Here is a 23,640-nt window from a genome sequence, read left to right as displayed (position 1 = left end):
TGCCCCCCGAAATTTGTAACCCCATCTCTTCTGAGTATGGAAACACCACATATGTGGATGTCAAGCGCTCTGTTGGCGCACTACAATGCTCAGAAGAGAAGGAGTCATATTTGGCTTTTGCAAATCTAATTTTGCTGAAATGTTTTTTTTTTGGGGGGGCGCATGTCCCATTTAGGAAGCCCCTATGGTGCCAGGACAGCAAAAAAAAAAACACATGGCATACTATTTTGGAAACTACATCCCTCAAGGAACGTAACAAAGGGTACAGTGAGCCTTAACACCCCACAGGTGTTTGACGACTTTGGATGTGTAAATGAATTTTATTTTATTTTTTTACTAAAATGCTGTTTTTCCTAAAATTTTACATTTTTACAAGGTGTAATAGGAGAAAATGTCCCACAAAATGTGTAACCCCCTCTCTTCTGAGTATGGAAGTACCCCATGTGTGGATCTCAAGGGCTCTGCTGGCGCACTACAATGCTCAGAAGAGAAGGAGTCACATTTTGCTGAAATGGGGGGGCATGTCCCATTTAGTGCCAGAACAGCAAAAAAAAAAATTTGTAAATACATTTCTTTGGAGTAAGGACATACCTCATATCTGGGCGTAGATCGGCTCTGCTCACTGGCCCCTCAAGGGGCATTATATGGGGTACACTAATAACTAACAAGGGGTACAGTGGGACATAAAATTATAAAACAGGTTATGTTCCCAGAATGATGACCAAGAGCATAGCCAAAACAAAACAAAAATATGCCCACCCCAAACCATTTGCTCTGAATTATCATTCTGGGAATGTGACGTGTGTGGCCGTCCCTAACCTGTTGCCTCAAATGCGCACCCGCTCAGGATGAGAGAGAGCGCTGCGCATTTGAGGCAACATAAAAAGTCCCCGATGATAGTGACTCAGTGACCCATGACCCATTTTTGGAAAAAATACCCCCATAGGTCTTATCAGTTTTTGTTTTTTTTGTTTTTTTTATGAAATAGTATTTTTGGGCAATTTAGTGGTTTTATGGGGTTAAAATTTGGAATGTACTCTGGACTTAGTACATTGGGGTCAAATTATGGAAAATTTTAATGAAGAGGGAAAATTTAGTACTCCATGGAAGTGTGATACTCCCTGAAGCAGTCCTTAATACAGAGGCCCGGATGATCGGGGCAAGTGTCGCGCTGAGTGGTGGTGTCCTTCCGTATCCCCCTCTGGTTACACACTCTGCATTTTTTCTGGGATCGTCCCTTCTTTCCAGTGTGGGGGACCTCACCTGGAAAGTATTGGCTTGGCACCTGTAACTGTATCCTGGCACCTATAACTCCAGTTTCTTTGGAAGTCCGGCCTGCTCTTTACCGGTCAGAAAAGATCAGGACATTTAGGACTTCCTCTTGGAACTGGAGGTATGTCCCTGTGTTGCCAGCGTTCCGGTACAGTACAAGAGTTGTACATGGCAACCTGTACCATGTAGACCGCAACTTTTTTGTACCATACACGTGTTTTCTGCATGGCCATGTATGGCTTGAGGACATGATCTGAGAGATCAACTCCCCCCATATACTGATTGTAGTCCAGAATACAATCAGGCTTGAGGACTGTTGTTGTGGTATCTCGCACAGGGACAGGTGAGCTGCCGTTACCATGAATAGTGGTCAGCATAAGGACATCCCTCTTATCCTTATACTTGACCAGCAACAGGTTTTCATAGGTAAGGGCACGGGACTCACCCTTGGGAATAGGTATCTGGATCAAATTTAGAGGGAGACCTCTCTGTTTTCTCCGCACGGTCCCACAAGCGGATGTGGATCTGGCGGCAAGGGATGTGAGCAGAGGGATGCTGGTATAAAAGTTGTCCACGTACACGTGGTAACCCTTATCCAACAATGGGTACATAAGGTCCCAAACGATTTTCCCGCTAACACCCAGAGTGGGGGAACAATCTGGGGGTTCAATACGGGAATCTCGTCCCTCATACACTCTAAACTTGAGAGTGTACCCGGAGGTACTCTCACAAAGTTTACAGAGCTTCACGCCATACCGTGCCCGCTTCGAGGGAATATACTGGCGGAAGATGAGTCTCCCCTTAAAACTGATAAGAGACTCATCAACCGAGAGCTCCCTAAGCGGTACGTAGGCCTCCAAAAATTTGGCCCCAAAGTGATCGATGACCGGCCTCACTTTGTAAAGCCGGTCATGGGCGGGATCACCTCGGGGTGGACATGCCTCATTATCTGCATAATGAAGGCATTTCCAAATAGCCTTGAACAGCTTACGTGTCATGGCCATACTGTACAGCGGGGTCTGGTAGAAGATGTCCCCGCTCCAGTACTGCCTGACACTGGGCTTTTTGACCAGTTGGGGGTGGGGGGGTGGGGATGGTGCGGGGGAGTGTGTAGTGAGTGCTTGGTGTAACTATGTATAACGGTGTGTGATTAGTAATCACACACCGTTATGTGAGCAAAAAAAAAACCGCTGCAGCCAAAAAAAAGGGGGGGCAAATCGCAGCGCCTTGAACCCCTAATAGGGCCTGGGTCACGCTTAAAAAGATGAGGCATACTCTTGAGCCCTATTAGGGGGTCAGGGGGGAATTTTTTTTAGTTTTTTAACTTTTTTTTTAACTTTATTACATGGATTTCCCTAACTTTCCCTCTGGTTGATTCTGTCCCTGATTTAGGGAATCTTCGGGTCTCCTAAGGCGATCCGATGGGGGCTCCTCTTGCAGCTCTGACCGCTGACTGAACCCAGCTAACGGTCAGCACTGCAGAGGATGCCGTTTAACCCCTCCCCTGCCGGCTGCTATTAGCTGACCCGTAAGACCCGGAATTGCGCAAATCGCAAGTGCGATTTCACTTGCGATTTGCGCCGATCGCCGACATGAGGTGGTCTAATGACCCCCCTCAGCATTTGCGCGGGGTGCCTGCTGATTGATATCAGCAGTCACCCCAGTCCGATCCCTGCCCGGCGCACGGCAGGGACCGGAATTCCCACGGGCGTACCTCTACGCCCTGGGTCCTTAAGACCCAGGTACAGAAGGCGTATGCATACGCCCTAGGTCCTGTACGGGTTAATGCGGGGTGTTCAGTGATGGAATAATTAGGAATGCGAGGCTCATATACTGGAGTTGCACTGGAGTTGCATTCTATTTTGTCGCCTTGATGCTTTCGTAGCTATCACACAGGTTACTATTTTATTTTTATTTATTTTTTAATAAAATTATTGTTATTACCAGACAGGTCCATAAAGTACAGATCTAGAGGCCCAGCTGTTCTTAAATTCTGAAACACTTGAAGAAAAATGAGTACTGCACATAAAAATAGAATTAGCTCTTGAATATGATTTGGATGGGTGAAATAAAATCTTGCTGCGTTGTTTATTCATCATATGGAGTTGTGGAAGTTTAGTTCGGTAGAGATAAGCAAATGGGATAACACACCAGTCAGAGACAGTGACATGGTTCAAATGCAGGGCTTTTCCTGCAGATTATTGTTCAAAACAAAATTTAGCCCTATTCACATTGGCATAAAACAAAACAAAACCTGCTTTTCCAGCACTTATTAACCCTTTAAGGACCAAGCCCATTTTGACCTTAAGGACCAGAGCATTTTTTACACATCTGACCACTGTCACTTTAAGCATTAACCCCTTAAGGACGCAGGGTTTTTGCACTTTCATTTTTTCCTCCTTACCTTTTAAAATCATAACCCTTTAAATTTTCCACCTAAAAATCCATATTATGACTTATTTTTTGTGTCACCAATTCTACTTTGCAGTGACATTAGTAATTTTACCCAAAAATTCACGGCGAAACAGAAAAAAAAATCATTGTGCAACAAAATCGAATAAAAAATGCCATTTTGTAAATTTTGGGGGCTTCCGTTTCTACGCAGTGCATATTTCGGTAAAAATGACACCTTATCATTATTCTGTAAGTCCATACAGTTAAAATGATACCCTATTTATATAGGTTTCATTTTGTCGCACTTCTGGAAAAAATCATAACCACATGCAGGAAAATACGTTTAAAAATGTCCTCTTCTGACCCCTATAACAGTTTTTTTTTCCACGTACACGGCGGTATGAGGTCTCATTTTTTACGCCGTGATCTGAAGTTTTTATCGGTTCCATTTTTGTTTTGATCAGACTTTTTGATCACTTTTTATTCATTTTTTAATGGTATAAAAAGTGACAAAAAATACGCTTAGGGACCTATAACACTGCACACACTGATCTTTTACACAGATCACTGGCGTGTATTAACATGCCTGTGATCAGTGTTATCGGCGCTTGACTGCTCCTGCCTGGATCTCAGGCACGGAGCAGTCATTCGCCGATCGGACACCGAGGAGGCAGGTAAGGGCCCTCCCGGTGTCCTGTAAGCTGTTCGGGACGCCGCGATTTCACCGCGGCTGTCCTGAACAGCCCGACTGAGCCGCCGGGATACTTTCACTTCAGACGCGGCGGTCAGCTTTGATCGCCGCGTCTGAAGGGTTAATACAGGGCATTACTGCGATCGGTGATGTCCTGTATTAGCTGCGGGTCCCGTTGATAGCCGTCGGGACCGACCCGATATGACTACGTGACCCCGCGGCATATCGCGGGAGCCGGTGGAGGACGTAAATATACGCCTTTCGTCGTTAGGGGGTTAATAACTCTGGGATGTTTTAACTTATGAATTTGATTCCAAGACAGTTTTTTCATGACATATTCTACTTTATCATAGGGGTAAATGTCCGTCGATACTTGCATCATTTCTTGGTGAAAAGTTCAAAAATGTCATGAAAAATTTGAAAATTTTGAATTTTTCTAACCTTGAAACTCTCTGCTTGTGAGGAAAATAGACATACCAAACAAAATATATATCGATTCCCATATACAATATGTCTGCATCATAAAGTTGACAAGTTTTTACTTTTGGAAGACATCAGAGGGCTTCAAAGTTAAGCAGCAATTTTCCAATTTTTCACAAAATTTTCAAAATCGGAATTTTTGAAATACCCCAAAAATTACTCCATTATAAAACTGCACCCCTCAAAGTATTTAAAATGATATTCAGAATGTTTGTTAGCCATTTAGGTGTTTCACAGAAATAGCAGCAAAGTGAGGGAGAAAATTCTAAATCTCAATTTTTTACACTAACATGTTCTTGTAGACCCAGTTTTTGAATTTTTAAGCAGAGAGCACTGTGGTCAGAGAGAAAGAACTGTGGAACATACAGAAGCTTATAAGTACTAGATGGAGACACTTTTTTTTATAGAAATAATTTACAAATCTGTTTAACTTTCTGGCACCAGTTGATTTAAAAAAAAAAAAATGTTTCCAACAGAGTACCCCTTTAAGTACAATTTCAATCTGAGGATTAGATTCCTTTCAGCCTCCCTCTCAGACTAGCTTTCAGCTAGCTTTAACACCTAGTAACCAGCTGAATTCAGCACTTGTGAAAACCTGGCATTGTCAAGGAAGCAGAATGAAAGGCCCCACTTTCATTCCATAAAAATCCAAGCATGAAAATAGGACTTACCAAAGTCCATACCAAGTTTAATTCTTCTAGAGATGAATAAGATGTACGCCTCCTGAAACATTGTAGCTATGACAGGTACCTTGTGGAAATTTATCAACCCTCAACCACCATTCCTGTCACTGTCTCACAGGGGGGTCTAAAGTAAAGTAGGAAGTCTGAAGTGAAACTGTGTGCCTGGGATCTAAAATTAATTCATGGATATGAGGACTCAAATTAATTTTGGGGTCCGAAATTAATTTACAAGTCTGGTCTGGGGTCTTAAGTAATAAACAGGTGATGTTAAAAGAGCAAAAATGACCTTGCAAATGGCGCTGCTGGTTCCGTGGAGATGTAGGAATAAACCAAAATCCAAGGTTGAATATTGTAAAAGCTTGTGGATTTTATTGCAAATGAATAAAATCAATAAAAGCAATAAAAAAGCGATACAAGTTGAGATTACGCGTTTCGGGGGAGCCACCCCCTTCTTCAGATCAGTATGCAGACTATACAAACAGATTCTATAAATACTGGAAAAAAGGGCGGCAGGGGCATTAGGGGCGGAGTTATGCAAATGACATACATGTGAAACAATAGGAAAAAACACAGAAACCAAATGTAATCAAAGAATGTCCATCTTATATAGGTAACAGTGGGGACCATATGTTATTAGACAGGGAATTCAGTGTGTAGCTCAAAGATGAGGCTGCCGATGTCTGGCAGTAAACATCCGGGGTCCAGATGTGAGGCAGAATAGCTCTGACAGCGGCCGCAATGAGTAATGCGAGGGCGCACGTCAGGGGGGAGTTGCCACGGACACGTTGCTAGGGTGCGTGCGTCACATGGCTAGTGCGGCCAATCAGGAAGCAGTGATCACGGAGAGCTGCCAGTGGTATGCTGACAGCTCCGTGCGCTGCATCTAACACTGTGTGGCTCTGTATAAGCTGGCGAGAACTGCAGGGGGATGGAAGAGGATATCTGGAAATGATTAAATTGATTTAAATGAGAGTGAAGTGTGTTATTTGGGGGAGAGTGATGCATGAAGCAGGGGGATGGGGGGATACGGAGCATGGGAGGGCTAAGAAAGGAAATAGGAGAGTGTGATGACAATTATTGGGAAGATGGGCTAGTGGTCATACCTGGGTACTGTGGGCATGGGGTGGAGGTACATGGCATGTACATATTGGGTGACAGCTACTGGAGTGGGGGTACTAATTCAGGTAGCATGAATATATGGGTAAGGAATTATGCGTGTATATACATGAGCATACGGGTAGTAATGCACATGTGTCACGAAAGGCATGTGTGGGCATATGTTTGGCAGCCATATAGCAGGACAGCTGTACTAGATAGTTGTATAATTGCACATATGAGTAACAATGCACATGCATCGCAAGAGATGCATGTGAGCATATGAATGTGTGTAGAGCTGGACCAATGTACTACTGCGCATGTATGTGAGTGAAACCATACACATTTGAGTAACAGTGTACATGTGAGAGTGTGTTCTTGTGCATATGGGTGATAATGCACATGTACCACAACATGCATGTGAAGATGTAGAATAGAATGAAATGAATAGTATATTGGAGTTTGTATAGAATTTTTAATGGATGAGGTGGATAGAGTAAAATTAGTGGTAAATACAGAAGAATTATTGGCGGATCAGGGTTGATTAGTCTGATGGATGCGTACGAGGGTTAAAGGTTACATTCAATCCTTTCGTTGAGACCCCCTGGTGAGATGGTGCCTAGGGTATGAATCCAAAAGTTCTCACGTCTTCTGAGGGTGTTGTATCGTTGGTTGACATCCTTGTTTATGTGTTCTATGGGGGTAGCCTTAATATTGCTGAAATCACCCCGGTGGTGCTCAGTGAGGTGACGCGAAACACTGTGGAGTAGGAAGCCGCGTGTGGTGTTGCTGCGGTGCTTATTCAGGCGTTCCCTAAAGCACCTTATGGTCCTACCCACATATTGCTGTTTGCAGGAGCACTGTAAGAGGTAAATGACATACCGGGAGCCACAGTTGAGGAATGATTTGATGTTAAAGGTTTCTTTGGTAACGGAGGAGGAAAATTATCCTTTTTCCCTCAACCACCCAACGGTATCACACGAGGCGCCCTCTCTGGTCTCTTTTTTTCTCCCTATACAAAGTAATAAACAGGTCTGGATAGTGGTCCAAACAATTTTTTGCATCTGAGGTCTGAAAAAATTATTGGGTCTGAAGTTATATACTGTATATGTATATATAACATAGTACCCATCTCTCTAGAGATATGATATGTGAATTTATTAAAGGGTACCTATGCTTCTGAGATCTCATAGTAACAAGATAGAAATTTTCATCTGTGGGGGTCCAGGTGCTGAGAAACCTCACAATCCCTTAAATTAATTGCCAGCAGCGTTCAGCCTTTTCGTTTCTCATTGTTACCACTCGGTTCTGCTCTGTCAGTCGCTTTAGCAGGGAACAGATACACATAAAGCCCAATGGCTGCCAGCTACTATCACTAGCTGACAACTGCTGTCATTAGCTAGGATGAGAGATTTTACACCCTAGATGCTGTAATTAATAGCAACTGCAGCACTAGATGCTGCTCCTGTCATACAAACAATTGCCATCCCACTTACAAAATGACAGTAAATCTCAATACATTAATATTTCAATGTACTGTACTAGCGATCAAACTATTGTAAGTTCAAGTCCCTTAGGGAAAATAAATATACAGTGACCCCCCCCCCCCCGACCTACGATGGCCCCGACATACGATAATTTCAACATGCGATGGCCTCTCAGAGGCCATCGCATGTTGAAGGTAGCATCAACATACGATGCTTTTGTATGTCGGGACCATCGCATAAACGGCTATCAGGCAGCGCTGACTGCTTCAGCTGCCGCCGGATAGCTGTTTACGGTGCCCCGTGTGCTCCGGTCTCCTACCTGTCCTCGGGGCTCCGGAGCTCCTCTTCACGATCCCCTGCATTGCCGGTGCTCTCCATCGTTTTCAGCAAATAGGAGCGGTGTGCGTAGTGACGTGATGGCGGCGACGTGAGAGCGACAATCCCGAAGAAGCAGAGACGTCCGGAGCATCGGGGACACCACGGGGACGCGGCGACAGCTATGGAGGGCGACATCCAGGGCAGCGGTATTGGTCCGGAGCGGCGGGGACAGGTGAGTACAACTTCCTATGCTTTACATTGCACAGATCCCTCAACATACGATGGTTTCAACAAACGATGGTTCATTTGGAACGGATAACCATCGTATGTTGAGGGACCACTGTATTATATACTAAAAAGATTTTATAGTATAAAGAAAAAAAATGTTTTTTAAAATATAAAAAATGATGTTACAGCCCCAACATGATCCTGTGTGTGGTGGCGCTGGCGTGGTCCTGCCACCACACACAGGATCAAGAGCAGTTACTCTGCCTACTAATATAGAAGTTGGTATTGTACTCTTTGGACCTAAGGAAGGCACCTTGAGTGTGCCGAAACGCGTTGTCCACTCCTTTTTAAAAAATAAACAAGTTTTACCTGTGCTGGTTTGATTCTCTCCGTCCTTTCATACACATACAGCAGCGCCTCCACTAAAAACCGGCCTTTTTTCTGTAGCTACCAGCTACCTATCCCGTCTCTCCACTGGCTCTTGCATAAGAGCCCAGACCCGGTCGGAGTGCAGCAGCTTTCGTATAACAGCTCACAACCACAACCGGTGAGCCACCAGCAAGATCTGGCAACAGATTCTTGCACTACATTCCAACCTGGGAGCGCCCCCCCATTTTTCACCCTACTATCCACATGATTTTTTAGTGAAATACAGTTGAACTGAGCATGCTTGTCCGGCTCAGTCGATGCCCTTAAATGGTTGTAACAGGGTAACACAAATAAGGCACATGGGGGATAAATAAGTAGATATATCTCTCAAACAGTGAATTTTCAGAAATACTTGTGTATATATATGAAATATGTTTCATTTTACAAAATCCATCAGTTTAGACCTATTTATCTTTGTGGTAAAACTCTTTTAAGCTAAGGATTTCTTCATAAAACAGTGAAAAGAGCAGCGGCTTTTAGCACCTTACTCTGTAGCTCCTGGAAAAATTCACTCAGTCATCACTCAACCTTCTCTACACACGGTTGCAATTACTATGCCGATTGAAACAGAACAAAACGATCAGCATTCAAAGTGCTGACATTATTCTAATATGGTTACATTTCTTATACTGGGTCTCAAGGTGATATAAAAACTTGTAGTATCTGTACACTATAGATGCATGCGAGGGCATTATTTTGGCTCAGGATATTCGATATGAGTAGGTAAACAACTATAGGTATGTTGCTTTATAAGGGTATTCCAATCTTATAATTTTCATGATAATATAATAATTCATGCTCTCCTCCTGTTTGTTTGTGGCTGCCAGAGGTGGTCAGAAGCCAGAACAGCTGACGGTGGGAAGTTGTGCTATTTGCATAATGTGAGTTGGGCAGACAGCATAGTCCTTGTAAGCCCCTCCCTTTAAAGTCACACAAATTAATAACTTCCAGCTTTCAGCTTCCTGACAACCTCTGGCAGCTGCAATCAGAACAAAAGGGGCTGGGAAACCAAAATTACAAAAAAAATTTAGTATAAAAAAAAGTATTACCACTTGAGCTATGGCTTTTAATGTATGCAATACTTTCCTTTGGTGTAGATTTTCATTTTTTTTTTCTATCATTACAATACAAGGTTAAATCTGCTATGAAAAGAGAAAGCTGCACACATTATTGTCTGCACACATTCATTTCCATTAATTACAAATCCACACCAATTCTGCACCATATGGAAGTGCCCCCAAGGCTAAAATATGAAGGGTTTGAGGCTTCTGGCCCACAACAGATGAGGATGTGCCAATCTAATATACATTAAAGGGGTACTCCGGTGGGAAACAATTTTTTTTTTTTTTTAATCAACTGGTGCAAGAAAGATAAAATCTTAATCCTTCCAGTACTTATCAGTTGCTGTATACTGGAGAGGAAGTTGTATTTCTTTCTGGAGTTCTTTTCATTCTGACCCCAGTGCTCTCTGCTGACACCTCTGTCCATATCAGGAACTGTCCAGAGCAGGAGAGGTTTGCTATGGGCATTTGCTTGTATTGTGGACAGTTCTTGGCATGAATAGAGGTGTCCTCAGATGGCACTGTGGTCAGACTGAAAAGAATTCCTGAAAGAAATGCAACCTCCTCTGTAGTATACAGCAGCTGATAAGTACTGGAAGGATTAAGATTTTTAAATAGAAGTAATTTACAAATCTGTTTAACTTTCTGGCACCAGTTGATTTAAAAAAAAAAAAAAACAATGTTTTCCACCGGAGTACCCCTTTAACTAAATGTACCTAGGCACATTGGAGCTATTCTTTAGTTTAGACTTTTACTATTGAACAGGTTTGAAATACTAGATTATTTTTAAATGGAAACATTCCAGCAGAATGCCTTTTTAGGGTCCATAAAAGTTTTAGGGAATTTCATAAATTACTAGATTCTGGTATTGCTAGTACTTGAGAAACCTAAAATCTCACGTTCCAAACCAGGTAGAGAAGAGACTATTACTAAATATAGACTGCGTTGCTGTAGTAGTAGCATAGTACATTAGGTAACGTTTAAAGACTTTTGTTATTCTCAGTTTACAATGAGCAAACCTGAAAAACATTCTAGTATCACAAAATCTTGTGAATGGCTAGTTTTACCCAAATGGCCACTGTCATTTGGAACAACTTTCTTTTATTTGATAGTGTACGTGTAACACTTATGTTTCAGAAGACAGGAACCCCAGTGGATGTGGATCCGCTGGACCTGTGTGGCAGATGACTCGGACCATACCAGGGAGCAGAGTCTAAGGTGCCGCTGGTTTTCACCAGAGCCTGCCACAAAACGGGATGGACTTGCTGAGGCAGGCGGCACCCAGGTCACTACCCCTGGCATGGCTCGACCACACAGGCGGCTGAGGAGATGCAAGGCACAGGAGGGATAAGACAGCTCATAGTCAGGATATCAGAAGGTCAGGGCAGGCAGCACAGTAGCGTAGTCAGTAACGTAGCAAATGGCCAGTAGGCAGGCAGCAAGAAGTAAGGTCAGGTAACGGAGCAAAGGATCAGATACACAGCAAGGCAATAACAGGAATCCTTTCTCTCAGGCTCAAGGCAACAAAGATCCCGCAGGGAAGTGAGGAGGGTGGAGGAATCTATCAATGAGCCACAGGTGAATTACACTAATGAGCGCACTGGCCCTTTAAATCTTAGGGGGATGGGGACAGGCGCACTGGAGCAGAGAGGCAGAGGTGGGGGCAGGAGAAGCACCAGGTGAGTGACGGACTGGGGTTCGCATGCGGGTGTGTCCTGCGATGCGAGTCCCAGCCCGTCGGCAGCAGCCGGTAACGGGACCATGCGCTCACGGCTAGCGTGTGTGGCCGGAGCGCATAGCATAACAGTATGTCATTTCTAACTTATCTGTATATCACTTCATTAGCCAAAAATGACTCCTCAATCCAGAAAAAAGCTTGAAAATCTTGGCCACAAGGTGTCTCACTTCCCTACAAATTGCTGTCCACTTCCTGATGTTAGAAGCCCATCTCTAACAGCAGAAAGACAAGACAGAACATGTAATATCCCACAACAGGGTTTAGCTTGGGTGGTGAATGAATGCTAATGTCTTTATGTATTTGCTTTATTGTATTTTGGCCAGTTTCCCTGATGCTGCAAGGCAACACCAGGGTTTACTGCATTACACCCACATAATTCATAGAACACTTCAGGGTAAGGTCCCCTTTAAGCTCCAACATTACATGGCATGTATAGGTAAGGGAAATCTATATAAGGCCCTAGACTCTGGATCTGCCACTGTTCCTGACTGTGATCCCACTGCTGTTTGTTTCCATTTATCAATGTTTGCTTATGTATTATTTTTTTTTTCCTTACTTTTTTTTTTTTGCTTATGTGTGACTTATTTATCAACTGGTTTCAGCCAGTTGATAATTTTCTTTCACGTAAGCAATTTTTCCTTTTTTTTCTTTGGTAGAAGCTTTTTCTGCTCCATGTTTGAGCTGGAGTAAATTTAGTCAATTTTTAACCCTGTTACGACTTTTTTTTGCACCACCCTATGGTCTTGTCATGCTGCTGCCACCTCCAGGCTCTGTCATTGTGCCACCCTATGGTCTTGTCATGCTGCTGCCACCTCCAGGCTCTGTCATTGTGCCACTCTGCGGCCTACATAAGCTGCCGCCACCTCCAGGCTGTGTCATTGTGCTGCCATGTGATGTTATGTTGCTGGCACATTAAACTTGTTAATCTCTTCAAAATCTTCAATTGACATTTAAAAATCTCTTTAACCTCTTCAATTGTGAGGCCCTATAATCTCGTCAGGCTGCCACATCCAGGCTTCAAGGAAACTGTTTGGGGCGCTAAAAATAAACCATACCATGGCACCTGTGTTCAATCTGGTTGTCAAGCGGCTCCTTAAAGGGGTTCTCCGGTGCTTACACATCTTTTCCCCTATCCAAAGGATAGGGGATAAGATGCCTGATCGCGGGAGTCCCACCCCGGCACCCCGTTTGTAAACAGTCCCCGGATCGTGTTCGCTCTGGGACTGATTACAGGCGACCACCGGGTCGGCGGCATGTGACGTTACGCCTCCACCCCCGTGTGACGTCACGCTCCGCCCCTCAATGCAAGCCTATGGGAGGGGGTGTAATAGCTGTCACGCCCCCTCCCGTAGGTTTACATTGAGGGGCGGAGCATGACGTCACACGGGGGCGAAGGCATGACGTCACACACCGCCGGCCCGGTGGTCGCCTGTAATCAGTCCTGGAGCGAACACGCTCCGGGGACTGATTACAAACGGGGTGCCACGTGCATGATCCCAGGGGTCGCCAGCGGGGGGACTCCCGCAATCAGGCATCTTATCCCCTATACTTTGGATAGGGGAAAAGATGTGTAAGCACCGGAGAACCTCTTTAAGTCTTCCACCCATCTGCAAGACATCCTAAAATGGGCCAGGAAACTTTGCATGCATTTAAGCCACTGGTATACCGCAAAGCACACCCTCCTTAAGCTGTTTGATGTCATATACATATTAGCTCTGGAATTACCAAAGAATCCAAGGTAACAGGTTGGAGCATTTTTAATAGCGATTTGCCGCGAATATATTTGGATCAAACCAAATTTTTGGGGAAAATTCGGCAAATCGACCGAATCGAATAGCAGATTGGGGCGGGGTGAAAGTTTGGTTCCCCCACTCTGCTAACCCACGGTAACGACTTACCCATGGCAGGCGGCGATTGGCGGTTGGCAGTGATCCTCCAGTGGGTGCGCCGGGCATAACTACAACTCCCAGCATGCACGAACAGCAAACGGCTGTCTGGGCATGCTGGGAGTTGTAGTTGTGTGTCTCCAGCTGTTGCATAGCTACAACTCCCAGCATGCCCTTCGACTATGAGTACACACTGAAAGTTGTAGTTTTGCAACAGCACGAGGCACTCTGGTTGGAAAATACTAAGTTAGGCAACAGAAGCTAACTCTAAGTTTTCCAACCAGTGTGCCTCCAGCTGTTGCAAAACTACAACTCCCAGCATGCATGGTCTGTCAGGTACATTCACACGGGCAAAGTTTTATAGTGAGTTTCCCGCTGCAAGTTTGAGCTGTGGCAAATTTTCCGCCGCAGCTCAAACTCCCAGTGGCAAACTTACAGTAAACTCTGCCCATGTGAATGTATCCTAAAAACACTACACTACTATATACTATAAAATAAAGGGTAAAACACTACATATACACTCCCGTACACTGGCCCCTCCCAAAAAAAAAAGAAAAAAGTCTCGTATGGCACTGTTTCCAAAACTGAGCCTCCAGCTGTTGCAAAACAACTGTCACGATTCGGCTGGCAGGAGGTGGATCCTCTGTGCCAGAGAGGGATTGGCGTGGACCGTGCTAGTGGACCGGTTCTAAGTTACTACTGGTATTCACCAGAGCCCGCCGCAAAGCGGGATGGTCTTGCAGCGGCGGTAGTAACCAGGTCGTATCCACTAGCAACGGCTCAACCTCTCTGACTGCTGAAGATAGGCGCGGTACAAGGGAGTAGACAAGAGCAAGGTTGGACGTAGCAGAAGGTCGGGGCAGGCAGCAAGGATCGTAGTCAGGGGCAACGGCAGGAGGTCTGGAACACAGGCTAGGAACACACTAGGAAACGCTTTCACTGGCACAATGGCAACAAGATCCGGCGAGGGAGTGCAGGGGAAGTGAGGTATACATAGGGAGTGCACAGGTGAACACACTAATTAGACCAACTGTGCCAATCAGTGGCGCAGTGGCCCTTTAAATCGCAGAGACCCGGCGCGCGCGCGCCCTAGGGAGCGGGGCCGCGCGCGCCGGGACAGGACCGACGGAGAGCGAGTCAGGTACGGGAGCCGGGGTGCGCATCGCGAGCGGGCGCCACCCGCATCGCGAATCGCATCCCGGCTGGGGGCGGTATCGCAGCGCACCCGGTCAGTAGATCTGACCGGGGCGCTGCAGTAGCGAGGATGTTGCGAGCGCTCCGGGGAGGAGCGGGGACCCGGAGCGCTCGGCGCAGCAACAACAACTCCCAGCCACTTACTGTCCAGGTATGCTGGGAGTTTAGCAACAGCTGGAGGCACCCTGTTTGGGAATCACTGCCATAGGATATTTTTGGTGGCGAAGGCAAACGCTATGCTTGCATCCGGGTCCATCCCTAAGCAAATCCCTAATTTAGGCCTCAAATGCACATGGCTCTCTCTCACTTGAGAGCCCTGTCATATTTCAAGGCAACAGTTTACGGCAACATATGGGGTATTTCCATTCCATACTCGGGATCAATTGCATTCCAAATTTTGGGTGCCTTTTTCTCGTTTTACCCCTTATGAAAAGGAAAAGTTGGGGTCTACACCACCATGTTAGTGTAAAAAAAAAAAAATGTTTACACTAAAATGCTGGTGTTGCCCCATAGAGGCAAAAGGAAAAACAGACACTAAATTTGTAATGCAATTTCTCCTGTGTATGGAAGTACCCTATATGTGGAAGTAAAGTGCTCTGCGAGCGCACAACAGGGCTCAGGAGTGAGAGAGCACCACGTACATTTGAGGCCTAAATTGGTGATTTGCACAGGGGTGGCTGATAGTTACAGCGGTTCTCACATAAAAAAAAAATATAAATACCCACATTTTAGAAACTACACCCCTCACTGAACGTAACAAGGGGTATAGTGAGCCTTAACACCCCACAGGTGTTTGACAGATTTTTGTTAAGGTTGGACATGAAAATGAAAAATTTTATTTTTTTCACTAAAATGCTGGTGTTGCCGAAAATTTTTCATTTTCACAAGGGGAAATAGGAAAAAAGCCCCCCAAAATTTGTAACACCATTTTTTCTGAGTAAGGAAATACCCCATATGTGAATGTAAAGTGCTCTGCGGGCGCACTACAAAGGAGCGCCATTGGGCTTTTGGAGAGAGAATTTGTCTGGAATTGAAGGTCATCTGTGTTTACAAAGCCCCCGTGCTGCCAGAACAGTGGACCCCCCCCCACATGTGACCCAATTTTGGAAACTACAGTGGGGTGCAGGGAGCATTTACACCCCACAGGTGTCTGACAGATTTTTTTAACAGTGGTCCGTGAAAATAACATTTTTTATTTTTCATTTGCCCAGCCCACTGTTCCAAAAATTTGTCAAATGCCAGTTGTGTGTAAATGCTCACTGCCCCTCTTGATACATTTTGGGACAGGTTTAGTTTCCGAAATGGGGTCACATATGGGGGGCCCACTGTTCTGGCACCATGGGGGCATTGTAAACGCACATGGCCCCCGACCATTCCGACCAAATTCTTTCTCCAAAAGCTCAGTTGCACTCCTTCTCTTCTGGGCATTGTAATGCGCCCACAGAGCATTTTACATCCACATATGGGGTACAAATTTTGGGGGGCTTTTTTTACTATAGCTCTTGTGAAAATGAAAAATTTCACAGCATTGTTGTGAATTTTTTTTTTCATTTTCATGTCAAAGTTTAGCGAAAATTCGTCAAACTCACTGTACCCCTTGTTACATTCCTTGAGGGGTGTAGTTTCCCAAGAAGTGTGCAATGTGGGGTTTTTGTTTTGCTGTTCTGGCACCATGGGGGCTTCCTAAATGTGACATGACCCCCAAAGACCATTTGAGCAAAATGTTCTCTCTCCATGTAAATATGTAACATGGCAGTATGATTCTCAGTTTACATTGTCATTTTCTATCTGTTACTATTATTTCCTACTATCTGTGTGGTGACATGGGGGTGCATGATAGACTTGTCAGGTCGTGATGCCAGGGCACCGTTAGCCTATACACGGACCTAAGTGGAGACAGCTTCTCCTGGGCCTGACAATAATCACACCGACACCAGGTTACGGATAACTGTCTTTTACTGAGGTAGGTGTAGATGGTACAACACACGCAGTACATAGCAGAGTAGAAGGGATGCATTGTATCCATTGGGAGCCCTATTGCCTTGCTGGGACTTATGGTGCTTTTCACCCATTTGGATTAGATATGCTTGAGACTTGTAGATTAGGAGATTTCCCACGCTGACTAGGGTTCTGCTAAGGTCCAGCAAGAACTGGGGCAACTCCTCCACCCCTACACCCACCCAACACAAGAGCAGCAGGCATGCCCGAGGAAAACCAGAGCTAACAGGTCAACGTTTGGTGCTGGGACACCACAGTTGCAATACTAAAATATTGCACAATTATTTTTTTTAAGTCATGAACTATGGTAACCTAACCTACTATGAATAAAACAGATAAAGCGGAATTAATCCAGTAGTGTTGTATTGTAAAATGCTATTTAATGCTGTTTACAGTAGCATCATGTATGCACTGATAAAATACTGAATCTTTCTGTTTTGGCAGAGCAAGTGTTAAGCCTCCTTATGTTAAGTGAGATCCCAATGGTATGCACATTAAGCATAGCATGCCAGCAGGAATTGAAGCAATGTGTGAAAACCAACATCTACTTAAACTTTCTTTAATCTTCCTGTTGATACATTACCCCTATGCTGATACAAAAGACTCGCTGACATGATTAACCCATTCACTATCTGCTATATCATCTACACCAACAAGCTAATGTATACAGCATTAAACATACAGCTGCCTATTTACATATCTAAATAAACACACAGCAATAAAATGTATGTTTTAGGATCATATCAGAAAAAACTGAAGGACTCAAAATATATGTTATACTAGCCATAAATGCATGAATTTTTGCCATTTTTTCAAATAATATCCTCGTGCAGAAGGACAAATCACATCATGTCCAACAGTGTAAGCATGGTAACAGTGACACAGTGATGGGAAGGTTAAACTTGTGCTTTAGTGGTTTGTTACACTTTAGTTTGCACATATCTTAACCCTCTTTTGCCCTATGACGTATATTTATGACATGGCTAGGAATATGTTTACTCAAAATGAGTTAACATCATATGAAGCAAGAGCATGAAATGCACTCCCTTCATAGACGGTGAGGAATGGCAGCTAAAAGCAGCCAGTACTCACTGCTAATGCCAGGCAGTGGAGATCATGCTGATGCAAGATCATACTTGCAGCCTCAGCAGCTTGTACAAGTGGAGCGTCAATAACACTGATCAATGCTATTGCATAGCATTGAACAGTGTTTGCATTGAAAAGATTGTCTGCTGTGGGAACTAAAATAAAGTGAATAAAAATAAATAATGTAATACATGTGAATAATCAAAGTTTAAATCATTCCCCTTTTTCCAATTTTCAAATAAAATTATGTAAACTAAAATAAACATAAACATATTTGGTATCGCCACATGCAGCAATGTCCCAACTATTAAAATGTAATGTTAATGAAACTGCAAAAAAAAATACTGACTTCCAGAATTGCTGATTTTTGGTCACTTCATATATCAGGAAAAAATGTATAAAAGCAATTAAAAAGTCCATCAAAACAATAATGGCAAAGATGTAAACTATAGATGGTGTGCAATAATATTCCCTCATAAAGCCCCATATATCCAAAAAAATTTAAGTGTTAAAGGGGACAATTTTAAGCATGCTCATTTTCTTACAAAAAGTTGTCATTTTTATTATAGTAACATAAAACACTGTAATCAAATGGACTTAAAGAATAAATACTACATGTAATAATTATATATATATATATATATATATATATATATATATATAGAGAGAGATAGATAGATAGATAGATATAGATAGAAAGAAAGAAATGTTTATATATTACATGTTTATGGAGAGTTTTTCAGTACATTAAGAAATGCTTTATCTAATTAAAATAATTCTCCATGTGGCACTGACCTGGGATGTTAGTTGAGCTCTTTAGCCTATCTGGTGTCGATTCTATTTCTATTTTAGACTGTGTTATTGATTGTGTTACAGAAGTTTCTAGGTAAATAGGATAAGTCTGTCAATTTATACAATTCTCCAGGTGGAACTACATTTGATCCTGAGTTGGTGATCGAGCCCTTTAGCCCATAAAATACTTATTCTGAGCTTTATTTTAATGGCGAGTAACTGAGTACAGTACAGAATGTGTTAACTAAATTTGACTTCACTTTCTGCTATATCATGTAACTAGTAGTGTTGCTCGCGAATTTTATTTGCGAATATCGCATATTCGCGAATTTGCAAATATTCGCGAATATAGCACTATATATTCGTAATTTCGAATATAATTTTTTTTTTTCACAGTACACAGTATACAGTGATCACCCCTCTCTGCTTCCAGCTTGTGTGGTGTAAAGAAGGCTCTAATACTACTGTGTGAGACTTGCTTATGCGAATTTTCGCATATGCAAAAATAAGCGCGAATATTACGAATATGCGAATTTAGCGAATATATGACAAATATTCGTCCATATATTCGCGAAATATCGCGAATTTGAATATAGCCTATGCCGCTCAACACCAGTAACTAGGTCTATATAACTGTATAACTGACTGGTTTAATCAATCATCATATCAAATAACAAGGGTATTGGATTAAGAGAATGGAAACCCCTGGGCTATGGGTACTGCAATATTGGACTGTAAATAAGGGGTTTGGCAAATTTTAATTTAATATAACTATAACATCATTATATTTTCTCAAGCAAAGAAAAAAAAAAACAACACAAAATTAAATGTATTCTTACAAGGTTAACCATTAACAAACAAACACAGTTAGTTATAAGTGAGAGTTTACAACAGGATTAAAATGACTGTTCACAGTGCCAACACGTTCTCCTCCTGTTCCGCTACTCCGGCAGGCAGCTGGTGCAGAGGCACATTAGGGGCGTCTTCTAGCAGCCACTGCTATTAAAGTGGCAGAGAGTGCCTTATTGTTCTTGGGGGGGCATTAATGGAAGAGCCACCTCTAATCGTATAAAACGCTTGCCACCCTCGAACTCAAGAGAACCAGCCACACATGCTGGCAAAACAAGTAAAAATAAGCAATTCTTCAGGCGTCAGGGGCCCTCCCACTAGTAGATGCAACAAGGGGGACCTATGAGTGGAGGGTAAATCCAATATTATTAACATTTGACCGCTAAGCGGTCACTAAGACCCTAAATTTCCCACCCAATATAAAACTTAACGTTTAATGAGCCAAGATTAAAATAACCTCACACTTATTGATCCATAATCCATTGATTGGCATGACACTGCATGCTATATTAAGTGAATTGAAAAGATAGATTGTGGACTGCAGCCACAATCTATCTTTTCAATTCACTAAATATAGCATGCAGTGTCTCCCACTAGTAGAGGCCCTGCTCCTGTATATAATTTTATTTGAGGACATTGCAGCTGCCTCTCAGCTGATTTTTTTGCATGGATTAGCTGATTGTGACTGATCAGCGATAGGCTTATTTAAAGTAGGAGCTTCTTATTGGTTAGCCTCTCTTTAAAAAGGACCTGTGGAAAAATCATAAATGGCTGTTTTGGTGCCGTGTGCCATAGTGCAGGCTATAAGGGGGAGGCGTGTTTAGTGTCGCCTGTACTGAGATTTATTATACTGCATTAACCTCTACTTCATCATACCCTATGACATCCTAAGCGCAGTTGTTCTCTGCTGCCTTGTCGGGTTCCACTGGTAGCAATTCCTGACTCTGATCTTCATCATCTCTTTGTGCCATGCCATATCATAATTGTCATCTAATAGTGAGTTCCTATTCTGCTTTCTGCTTGCATTGATATTGCTTTACTTCTTGCAGCTGTCTGGTTGTTATAGAGGGTGTTCTAAGTACTGGGAGCAACTGTTAGGACCCAGAAAAGGTGACTGTTAAAGTTGAACTCAAGTTTTTAAAACCAGTCTGTGTTGTTAGGCCAAATAGAGAAAATAACATCCAATTGGATAGCAACTACAAACTGCACTCAACCACCAGGGACCAGAAGCTACACATACTAATTGACAGGAGTAAAGCTTAAGTGTACCTGTCATATCACAGAAAAACATGATGCTTATATATGTTATTCACTAGGTCATGCCGATTCTTTACATGTGTTTTTTGTGTGTTTAGCTTCTATATTTGGCACACAAATCCATCTGTTCTTTTGCTTACTCATACTGAAATCCTCTGCTCAGGAAGGGATGTGTCCAAGGCAAGCACTGAGCCCACCCTCACTTACCATGCATTCTCTTCCTCCAGGAGCCTGCTGTGCTGAGTCTCCTTATCCTATCACTGCAAGACAGGAGTGAGCACAGAGGAGGGCTAGTCCCGCCCTCACTTACTGGACTTTGGCCCAGCCCGTGCTCCAGCTAGGACAAAGGTGATACTGTTGTCGGACAGAATTATGTTTTGGACGGTATGGGGACCCCCAATGTTTTTTTTTTTTATGTTTTGCCAAGATGTACAACATATAAAAAGTTTTTGATTCTGACAATGCCCATTTAATTACCACTGACCATCAAGATGTGGATGCTGAAAATAGGTATATTAAAAAGGTTTGAATGTTTACACCAATAATCCCTAAATACAGATTGTCTTGCAGAGGCAATACAGCAGTGGTCTCTAAATTGTGCACCTCCAACTGCTACAAAACTACAATTCCTACCATGGTGGGAATAGGAGTTTTGCAACAGCTGGAGGTGCACAGTTTGAAGACAATAGCACTACAGTTAAAAGCAGTGAAAAGTGATCACAGTTCTGTATATGAATGTACTAACACAGACATATCTAGTCCAGCTGTTTTTAAAAACAGATTCCTATTAGTAGGCAATTATCTATCAATTCCAACAATTGTTATAATTTTCTACTGTACTTGAATTAAAGATGATATATCCCAGGATACTTTAGGTTTGTGTGTGATTCGATGAATAAACTGTGCTCTCATAAAAGACCTTCTTCTAAGAATAGTTGCCCAGAAATACCATCTTTTGTTGTAGTTATTGATTCCCTAGATGGAGGCTGTAATTATGGCAATACATATTACACACTGCGGCTGAAGATTACCATGGCGTAGAATACTTCTTTCCTATGCACTAAATTAGGCACTACAATTTTGGTTTTCTGACCACCCGTGAAGACAATATTGAATGTAACACAATGGTTTTGTTTTTCACTTGAAGGAATATGTTTGCTATGTAGCTATGCAATGTTGTAAAGTGACTATAAGTTAAATGTTTATGTAACTCTGCCTAAATACATTATTTCAATTACTATTTTTTAAGCGGTCTATGGAAATAAAAACATGGAATCACAAATGTAGGAAATGTGGGATATGCTATCAAAAATGTAGTGTTTTTTATCTGCAAATTCCATTACTATGTAATTATTGAACAGTATAGTCATATTATTTATATTGCTGTGTCTTAGGGTCGGGTCACACGGAACGGATAGGCATTGTATTTTGTGCTGTGGATCCGTTGATGACGGACCACTACAGGGTGCCTCCAGCTGAGCCTGCACATGATTAGACACAAAGTGTTCTGCGAGTCGCCACACGCATGCGCAGTATACTTGCACGCATTGCCGCTGCTCTCGGCCTAGCTCAGGGGGCAGAAGGAGTGGCTGCGATGTCTGCGAGTACACTGCGCATGTGCATGGCAAATTGCAGAACACTATGTGTCTGCTCGTAGAGGCGGGTTGCCGTTACGAGCAGCCACAGCTGGAGGCACACTGGAGGGTCTGTCACCGGCGGATCAGCAGTGTAAAATACAATCTGTTCCATGTGACCCTACCCTTAAAGAGATATTCCTACCAATAGAAATAGTGGCACCTTTGCTCTTGTTAATAAAGATTGATTTTACACCTGTTACAGATTTGTGGAGACAAGCCACTGACTGCGACGTACTGATATGTCATGGGGTTGGAAGGGGTTAATATATGTCTTGGCTGGCGTGGCATTTGCTGTTCATCATACAGTTACAGTATCTGGTGTAGAAAATGTTTCACATACATACACACACACACGTAAACTTACACTGTCCACTGTAAGAATAGAGCAGATGCCTTAACAATACATGAACATTTTCTACAAAGAGTGTAGAAGAATGGAAAACATAATTCTTGTGATATTATAAAAGGAAATAGGAGAAAGATAGTATATGGTAAGTGTTACCTTATTTATTTATTTGATTTTAGAAAATAAAAAGGAACATTTCATTATTATTATTATTATTATTATTATTATTATTAATAATAATAATAATAATAAGTATTATTATTATCATAACAACAACTATTATTATTACCGTATTTATCGGTGTATAACACACAATTTTTAGGCAAATTTTTTTTGCCTAAAGTCTATCTGCGTGTTATACGCCGATAAACCGCTGCAGTTCAATGATTTAAAGCGGGCGCTTTAAATCAATGAACTGTAGCGGCTTTTGCAGGTGCAGAGACCTTCCGTCGCTGCGGGCTTCTCTGCCCCTGCCTGTCCTGGGGTCTAGAGCCCTGCTGCCACCGCTGCCCCTTCTCTCCCCCTGGCTATCGGTGCAGCTGCCCCATTGCCGTCACCGATAGCCAGGGGGAGAGAAGCGGCGCCGGCAATGGGGCAGCGGCGCCGATAGACAGGGGGAGAGAAGGGGCAGCGGCACCTATTGCCGGCGCCGCTGCCCCATTGCCTCCCCCATCCCCGGTTGTATAATTACCTGTTGCCGGGGTCGGGTCCGTGCTGCT

This window comes from Hyla sarda, chromosome 6 (assembly GCF_029499605.1).
Source record: "Hyla sarda isolate aHylSar1 chromosome 6, aHylSar1.hap1, whole genome shotgun sequence".
NCBI classification, from domain to species: Eukaryota; Metazoa; Chordata; class Amphibia; order Anura; family Hylidae; genus Hyla; species Hyla sarda.
The sequence above is the reverse complement of the archived record's forward strand: the minus strand, read 5'-3'. Positions refer to the sequence as shown.